Genomic DNA, 9,529 nt, shown 5'->3' with positions numbered 1-9,529 from the left:
AGGAACATAAAATATCTTCTTCAAGACTGATGTGATGCTGCTTGTGTCTGCAAAACCTGAAGCAATCTCAGAAGCATGAACTGTGCCCTTCATCTGAGGCAGTGTTCATTTATGTTGCTACTCTGAAATAATGATGGTTCATTCTTCCAAATGCATGTGAAAGAGCAATTCTTTAATGAGAATTCATTGAAATTGCAGCCTGTGAACTCCAGACATTCACAGCTCAGCTGGCTGTGTGGTGCTTGCAGAAGTATATTGACACAGTGAGGATAAAAAGTCCTCCAGTGAGATATGGTTTCCTCTATACTTAGACAAGCACCTGGGAAGTGACTGGAACAGGGGTGGATGACACTGTGTACCTGCTACAGATTACTCCTGAGGGTTTTCTGCACTTGGGCTGCATTGTATGAACCAGGTGGGAGAATTGCTCCAGCTTACAATAAATGTCTGTGGATGAACGGGTTTTTTTTTGGCCCAAGCTGATTGGTCTCCCTTGCCTCTTTCATTGCACAGCCACAAAACCAGCTGTGCTGGCTTGGGGCAGCAGCAGGCAGTTACTGCCCCTCACACAAACTGTGCTGCAGCAGCAAAGGAAGATGACTGCACACAACTTGGTATGAATCCTATTATGTTACCAAGTCTGACGAGATTAACCTCCCCATTAATCCAACTGGAACGCTTATTCAGAAGCAATAATTAATTGTGCTTACTGGAGCTTGGGAGATGTTGGTATGTGAGTGCAGTTTAAAGCAAGTCAACATTTTTTGTATTTCTCATGAAGAGTTCTTAAAAGCTGGGTAAGGATGAAGCACTTTTTCTTTAATCAAAACTGCTAAAAGCCAAAGGCTATGTGAAGCTTAGATATCCAGCTGTGAATTACAGAGCTATCTTAGATACTATCAAGTGTATCAGTATTCCTCTCCAAACTTAAATCTGGGATTAATTTGGAGCATGTAACATCTTCTGCGTGGTCTGATGCAGTACATGCACAACACTTTCTGTTGGTGTAGAATTTTCTGCAGACTGAAGAATGATCACTCTGTGCCACCACTGCTGAAAAATGTGATTATTTTTCTATTAGGGAATCAGCAGGGATAGACATCAGAAGATGTGCTCTAGCGTTTGCCACCTGTCCTTTCCACATCTGTATTTATTGCATCCACGCAAAACTAGCTTGCCTTGGCTTGCCACTCAAACATTGTGTTATCTCAGTTGGGTTATTAACATGAAACTGGAAATAGGAAGCAGATGTCCAAGGGTTTTAAAGACAACTATACTTAATAATTTTAGTATCAACCCTACAAGTCTTAAGTATGATCTAACATCTGTTAAAGCTTTTCAGTTTAGCTTTTATTGGTCTTCAAAAGAAGTTAGTATTTAAACAGGAAGCAGGAGAGGTGGGTACAAGATGAGCACAAGACCAGAGCTTAAAGAAGGGCTCTACAGCAACAGGCTGTTCAGCATTGCTTTAGTTTTATATGTGCAGGAACAGAACTGGAGATACTTGGAAAAATTCAGATGAACTCTGGCAAGCTGGCCTCTCTTTGGAGAGCAGCTCTGCAGGCATATCCGTGACTGAGTCCTGCTGTTTCAGTTAAAGTTTTGTTCTGATCAGGCCTCTATGTAGTGGGGTCCTTCACCATAATCTGCTTCCAACTGCATAATTACCATTAGCTTTTCCCTTTTTTTTTTTTTAGGATGTGAAATAGGATACCAGTGATTATCAAGTATATGCACAATATTCTCTGATACTAGCTAAAAGTTTTACTGGGGTACTTTGATGTTATGTTCTAGCTAAAGAAATTCCCATTTTAGAGTAAAGTTAATGTTTCTCAGGCCTATTTACAAAAATTATTCTGTTTTGTAATGGTAAAGATACCATTTACTGTTACTGGAAAAGGACCCAAAAATGTTATGATAACATTAATGCTGTGATGTGAGGTCTCTCTGGTTCTAGTACTATTGCAGTAATGAATGTTGTAACTCTGTCAAGTTGGATGTGCTTCTTGGGTACAGCTCAACTCCAGAGTCCTGTTCATTAACAAAAAGGTTAAGTCTAATTTTATGTTGCTTGCAAGAATTGTTAAAAAAAGTTAATAATCACTTTAATGCTACAGCCAAGTGTAATAATGTATGAAATTGTGTCTCTTGTGCTATTGGGAGTTGGTGCTGGAATAGAGCTTGCAAGGATACCTGATCCTGAGGGCCACTCAGGTCACAAGTTGTGGAGGGGAAGGTGCTGTGGACTATTTAACATCTACAAGTTACAGCTTAATTGGTTTTATCTCTGTGCCTCGTGAAGGGCTGTCTAGCATGAAAATACTACTTAACAATGTTCAGTCTAGTTTTTAATATGTAATCCATCAGGACGAGTTAAGTGGGAAAACAATAATCCTTGCCTACACTTCCTGTGCCAGAAATGAATAGTGCAGTCTAAACAAGGACTGACATGCTAATGAGGAGCTCAAGCACCCTCAGTACAGAAAACTGAAAATTAACCTGAAATGACATGTATGTTTTTACTATAAAAACTGAGCTTGCAATGAGTTTACTGTGTCAATAAATTGATCTGTGCTTTGTTTCAAAAAGCCGTCTTGTCAAAGTGCTTATGTCTCTTGTATAACAAATTTAGTTGACTGAAATTTAAGAAGAAAGAACTACCTGAGCTCCAGTAATTTCGCTGACTATGATGGTCCGAAGGGCTCCAGTGAGTGTATATGCTACAGTCACCTGGTCAGATTCAGCAGGCACACCACCATCGACTGTTCTTTGCTGGAATGACCTAGGGTGTGTTTTGTATCTTGGGCTTTACAAAGCTCTGATGAGGGGGTTTGGAAGCAATCATGATCTCTTGTTGGTTATGTGGTTCCAAGTGGCAAAGGAGAAGAGTGAAATAATATTGACAGTAGTGTCAAAACCATAATATGAAGGATAACACCTGTCAGTTGATTACTTGAATTTTTATCTTGCTTGTTTTAAAACCTCTCACATAAATATTAACAATGCTACTCACAAGTTATGAAGTTGCCATTAAACCCACTTTTTATCTTAATTTCTGGCCCCAGTGCTTGTCTGCATGTTTGCATGCACCATGCTGTATTAAACAAAATATGATTGCTATTCATGCAAACTGATAGTTGAGTTTCAAAAGCTTGGTGAGCAGAACACAAACCACAAAGGCACAGACTGTGTGTCTCTACACAAGAGAGTTGAGAAACGCAGCAGGTTCACTTTTGTCTTTGAGGTGATCCTTAGTCACAGAGGAAATCTGAGAGTCTGCCTTTTGTTGCTTTGTTAGAGTAAATATGCAGAAGATTTGCCTACTCTACATGGTGGTACTCAAACCTGCACTTTGCATAACATGCTTCAGGGTAAGAAATGAAAAACATCTCTAGCTGTAGGGAGATTTGTACCAGTGAAGGGGAATTCAAGAGAACTATGCTATGATCTTTACTTGTAGAAAGTTTAGAGGAAAACTAAGTGATCAGTTGTGGCATCAACATTAATGGTATTCCACTGATCTCAAGACCACCATTTCCAAGGAGGATGAGTCCTTTTGGAAGGAAATATTTTCCTTTAAGCAGTTTCTTCATAGGAATAGTCTTTCTGTGGAGTTATTTAGAAACATCTGTACTTGATGTGTCAAGCATGTATTAAGAGTGTGCCCATAATGAATTTGATGAAATTAGCATTACAATTAGGTAATTTATCTTTTTCTGCCTCCAAATAACGAATGGAATGAGAATGCTAGCCAGAGGAAAGCTAATGTCACAGAGAAAACTCAAGGTGAGTGGCTTAGCATGTGAGATCATGATGCCTTACCTGTCTCAAAGCAGAATGACTGAGGTGATCATTTCTGATCTGAACATGTCTGCTCACCCTGAGCTTTGATGGAAGAAGGATCTGAAAATGGCTGCCTAAAAGCACTCTGTTGGTGCAGAACTTGTCTATCAAGAGTGTGTGGCCTTGCTGTGTGGCACTTCACTGGCACACAGGAGCTCTGAGACTTGCTGGCATTTTCTTTCACCTCTTTCCCAATCTCCCTCTTTGCCTGCTCCCTAGCTTCCCAGTGCTTTTCTCCTGATGCTAAGAGCTCTGAAACCTGTTGGGAACTTCCTTGTTCTTAGCAGTAACGGAAAACTCCTTAAAATAAGCTGAATAAAAAACAGTAGCTTTGCATGTGGCTCTGTTTTTTAAAAGCAGGTTGGGTCTAGAAGGATGAGCAGGTTATTTAAGGAAACAAGAGATGCTGCTTTAGTGGTGGTGAAGCACATGCATTTTCAGCGTGTCTGTGGGTAGAAAAGGCAGGGCTAAAAGACTGAGGTGCAATAAACAGCTTCAGTTGAGCTGTGTTTCTGCTGTGAGCTTTTCTTTACTGGTCAGGACAAGACTTTTTGTCGCAGGAGGGCTAGCTTTAGCAGGATGCGTTTCAGTGACGGTTCTCTCCCAGAGGTAGTGCTCATTAAAATAGCACAGCAGTACTGATGGGCAGCAAAAGGAGCACTTTTGCATTATTTTCAAGATACTAAAATGTATAAAAAACTGGTGCAGATAAAAGATAAACTCAGAAATTATGTCATATTTGCAAGATGCAAGACCATATGATGGTGTAGACATCAACCTGAACAAGGAAATATGCACAAACAAGCGCAGACGTTTAGATAATAGGTGCTTGCAGCCTTTAAATCTGCAAGGTTACTGAAGCATGGATGCAAAGTCTGCTGATGCTAATTTCGTATTAAACCTGTCACCTTATGGGAGTGTTAAATACAGTGATGATATTAATGTCTTCATAAAAAAAAAATACAACCCAACAAATAACACCTTTCAGTAGCTATTGGGGAAGAGGCCCTGTCTGTTTTACAGGTTCTATTACTACTTAATTTTATGCTGCTTTAAAATACATACATTTTATATATACATGTTTTATGAAATTGATTTTTCACTGAATTGCTGCTACACTGTACTCCAGTTGCACAGTATTTTTTCCCTAGGTAGTAGCTAACAAATTATATTCTGCTGTTTATTTTCATGCTGAAAGTTTTAAATTCCATTAAAAGCCGTGGGAAACTTACTGTTCTCTGTCATTTGCTTAGAACCATTAATCAGGACTGCTTCTGAGGTATGGTTCAGAAAGAGCGAGGTAAATTATAAGAGAACACAATACTAAGGTCTGATAATAATGCCTTTAGTTAAGAGGGATAAGTTTACAGCCTGGAAAAGTGCCCACATCATATTCACTGTAGCAGCTTTGTAAAGCAACATTCAAGTCATCATGTTGCTGAAATGGAGTACCCATAAAAATACCTTTCCATGTTTCCCATGTAGTTCCAGATAGATTTAATCTAGTTTCACATTAATTGTGCATGCTTTATATTCTGTGTGCAGTGCTAGGCATCTGCATGTTGGATGCATCATGCCTGTGGATATGAGGCAATGAAAAATGCAGTTTCAAAGTACTTACAAATTGCTAAATAGCCTGGAAAACAAGCCCCAGACTATTCAATCTATCTTTTTCCCCACTTAACAATTTGTACCTTAATCCTTACCTCTAAAATGGTGACAAAAGCACCCTGCTCAGCAGGAATGGTGGAATAATATGTTCATTAGTTTTCATACAGGACCAATGTACTTTCACCTGAAAACTATTAAGACATCATGTTGGAAATGTTGAATACATGTAGTATTGGATTGAATTTAAACATTTGTTTATAGTGAATTTGATTAAATAAGGATAGTAGTAAATCAGTTGTGTGTTCACTGGATACCATTCAAGCTCTGCATTAAACAAAGCAGACATCTGATTAAATAATGCAGTTCTTTTACAGACCCCAGATCTGCTGAAACATGTCATGGAACTGACTTCAAAGTATGCAAGTTCACAGGCTGTAGCTGTCTGCCTGTTTGTGCTGTTCAAACTCATTGAACATTTCCTGTGCAGCTCAGCCCTTGAGCCAATTCTGCGAAGTCCAACATGAGTTTCAGAAACACGTGAAGGAAGGTAATGGGCAGTCACCCATCCCAGGAGCTGCTGCCTTAGGAGGAAGCTCAAAAGTAGCATGTGGTCATGACTGACTTATGCAGTGTGTTAGAGCAGCTGCACAGGCACCAGTTTTTAGTTTCTAAGTGATTTAAAAATCTTAATCTCATTTAATGTAGTCTATCTAGTGCGTGAATCTACACACACACTCTCTGGAGATGCAGTATAGTCCTACAGCTGCTAATTCATTACACAGACTAGTCTTCCACCAAACCTTAAACAAGACAAGGCTGCTAGCAGTTTAAATTTTGCCCGTTTAGTAGCCCCACAGAAAAGGGTGACATCAGGTGTTTTACTTTTTATAATAGTGTTTATAAAAGTGTTGCAAGCATCAGAAACAAAACATCCAGATTTGGTAATTTACAACCATGTCACTGCTACCAAGAAGTAATTTTTGAAAGATAACAAGCATCAAACGTACCTTGAAATAGTTTTTTTTAATCCCCTTCACCCCCCAAATTTTAGGTAGCAAATGACCCAGAAGTGTTGCTGGAGATGTAGGTTCTCTGCACCTTCGGTAGTTCAGAAAGCGTTCCTGGTTCACTTCTTCCGGTATTCATCAGCTTCTCCAGCTGCTGGTTCTTCTTTAACATTATTTTGATAATGAATCAATTCCAAACACAACATTTTGTATGTTTCCAGGTGTTTTTTTTTGAATGGTGACCTGTGGCAGCATGAATAGTCCCTCAGCCAGAGCTGACTGTTTCTCACAACTTTCATCCGCATCCCAGCCCCTCCAAATGATGTAATGAGGAATGTAAGGGATATCTTCACGTTATGATATGTAAGTGGATACAGCAGCAATTGAGAGCAGGAAAAAGTTGCCTTATTTTTAACCTGTAAAATTTTAGATTTTTAAAATGTAAAAGATTGCAGGTAACTTTCCTAATATGGAAAAACCATAAAAAATACCATAGATGAGATGAAACTGTGGTATAACTATCATTTACGGGGAAAGGAGAAGAGTAGGAAACATTCTAGGACAATAAAACATCTGTTCTCCTGCAGAATATAATCAGTAGCATACAAAATAAGAGAAACTTTCTTGAAGACAAAAATTTGGAATCAGTAGCATTACTGGGTGTTTCAAATGCATTTACCAAATACATCCCTGCAGAGAGATAAGGCTGAAGGAAATGAGAACATGTAAATGTCTTGCAAAAGCAACCATGGAAGCAGAAAGAAAGGACTACTAAACTAATAATGTGAAAATCAGCAATGAAAACAGCTTGGTTCTGATCTCAGGAGAAGCCAAATTAGATTTCTAGTACATCCCCGATTGTGAAATAATGTTAGGCTTTTAGATATTTATCATCTTTTGGAATGCCACCCTGCTTATAAACAAACAAAGCCAAAAAGCGTTAGAGCTCGCACAGATTTATGCAGGAAAGGCAGAATGTGTATTTTAAAGCAAAGGTTTTTCAAGTGTTGTGAGTCTTGAGACCCATCTCATTTGAACAACCAGCCTCAAACTAGATAGAACAAACCCAAAATAATCAACTCAGTTTTGCTAATTCTCTAGTTTGTAACCTGAATCTCAAAGAGCCAGGAGGCAGCTTTGACTGCTTGCTCACGTATGTACCGTACACACATCCAAACTACTTGGATCAGCTGGGACAACAGATGAGCAGTAGCACTGGTGTTTACTGTGTGACCTTTTACAGCTGCCATAAAATGGTTCCTCCTCCTCCCTTAGGACTAATGTAGACATTTGGTTTGGCTAATGGAGCTGGCATGCTGCTTGCAGGACTAGCCAGAGACACAGCAATGCTTCTGGAACACAGTTTGGCTTCACTTATTGTTTGGGTAAAGCAGCAGGCTGCCACAAGAGAAAAGAAAGAGAAGAGGGGTTAAAGAAAAACTACATCTTTCTCTGTAGAGGCTGGTTCTTCTGATGCACTTGGGTAGAAGAGATACACTTATACTAGCCAGGCGGCTCTGCTATGCTGGTAAAGATGATGAGCAGGGGTGATGAAATAACAGATGGCTTATGCCAAGCTGACCAAAGAGAACAGATTGAAAATAGACACCAGTGGGTCACTATCTTCATCCTGCACCAATCCTTCCCACAGTGGAGAGAAAAAGTGCCTGTTGAAAAGCTTGCTGAGGAACTTCCAACTTTTTACGTCCAGGGTAGGAACTGGAGAAGCTATTAGCCTTGGGAGAACATCTGATGCAGCAGTTATCACAGAAGTTTGCTTCCAAAGATCTTTTCTTATTTTTCACAGAAGAGCCTATGTGCATGTGATTACAGTGGTAATGGTACACAAAGTATCTGTAGGAGGATGTGGATACTAGGCAGAAATTGAAGGCGCAACACACACTGATCTTGGTTTTATGTAAATTAGGCTAAATCAAGCAGCAAGATGTTGCTCTGCATATGTGAACAACTGCTAAAAAGAGGATCACCATCATCATCAGACAGTGGGAGAATCGGAGCTAGACTCTAGCTTTAATATCAGCTTGCTCCCAAAACTCGCAGTAAACAGCCCCTGAAACAGCAACAACCATCTCACTAGTGTTAAGTCTATTAATAAAGCTGAAAGAGGCAATCTTATGCTGGATGAAAAGCAAGCAGTTGTTGCATTTGTCTGGAAGCTGATCCTGCATGCTCACTCTTGTAAATAAGACAATAATCTAACAAACTGAAGACAATTTACACATACATACACATATGATACTTTCAATGCTATTAACAAGAAGGATTTCAACAGGTATGAAACCCATTGTGCAAATGAATGTGTTCTCTGCTGAGAACCACACATTCACTAGGTTCCTCTAATCACACACTGATATGGCCCTCACCTGTTAAGGGTCTTTGCAATTTTTTAAGTAGGCTTTAATATATGAAGTGACAAAAACAAAGCAAGATCATTAGAACAAAATTCTGCTTAGGAATTAGACTGCCATTGTTAATCTTTCTTCTATGGGTGAAGCACCAAAAATGAAGCAAAACAAATCAACAGTGAAAAACAGTGAATGTGAAAACATTTTCATGTTTGCAGACTCTTGAGACCTTCAGATTAACATTTTTCTTTCTTCCCTCATTCAGGATCAAGTCCAAGACTAAATTCTTCAAAACCCACAGAGTTTTGTCTTTTAGTGTTCCAAACTGCATTTACTTGACAAAGTCTTACAACAATTTAGGGTTGTTGTTGGGCTTTTGTTTGTTTGTTTTTCCCAAATAAAAATATCTGGGATTCAAACTGATTGCATTTGGAAGTGTCTGGGAACAAAGTGTTGCAAAAACCTTATCTCCCCCAGTGGTTCTCAATCACAAGAGTCATCAGGATCCATACAAATGTGGCCTACCTGACATTTTTGACCTAAAATATGTTTTAACATGTCCTGTCAGTTTTTTAAATAAATTGCTATAGCCTTACTGAAGGAACAATGCCTCTAGAAGTAACAAGAATAAGGTGGGAGGAGGACACACAGCTTGATCAGGGAGACCAGATACCAGAGATTTCTGCAGAGCCAAGAATGGGC

This window comes from Melopsittacus undulatus, chromosome 6, assembly GCF_012275295.1.
Source record: "Melopsittacus undulatus isolate bMelUnd1 chromosome 6, bMelUnd1.mat.Z, whole genome shotgun sequence".
In the NCBI taxonomy this organism is placed as follows: Eukaryota; Metazoa; Chordata; class Aves; order Psittaciformes; family Psittaculidae; genus Melopsittacus; species Melopsittacus undulatus.
Note: the sequence above shows the minus strand (reverse complement) of the source record.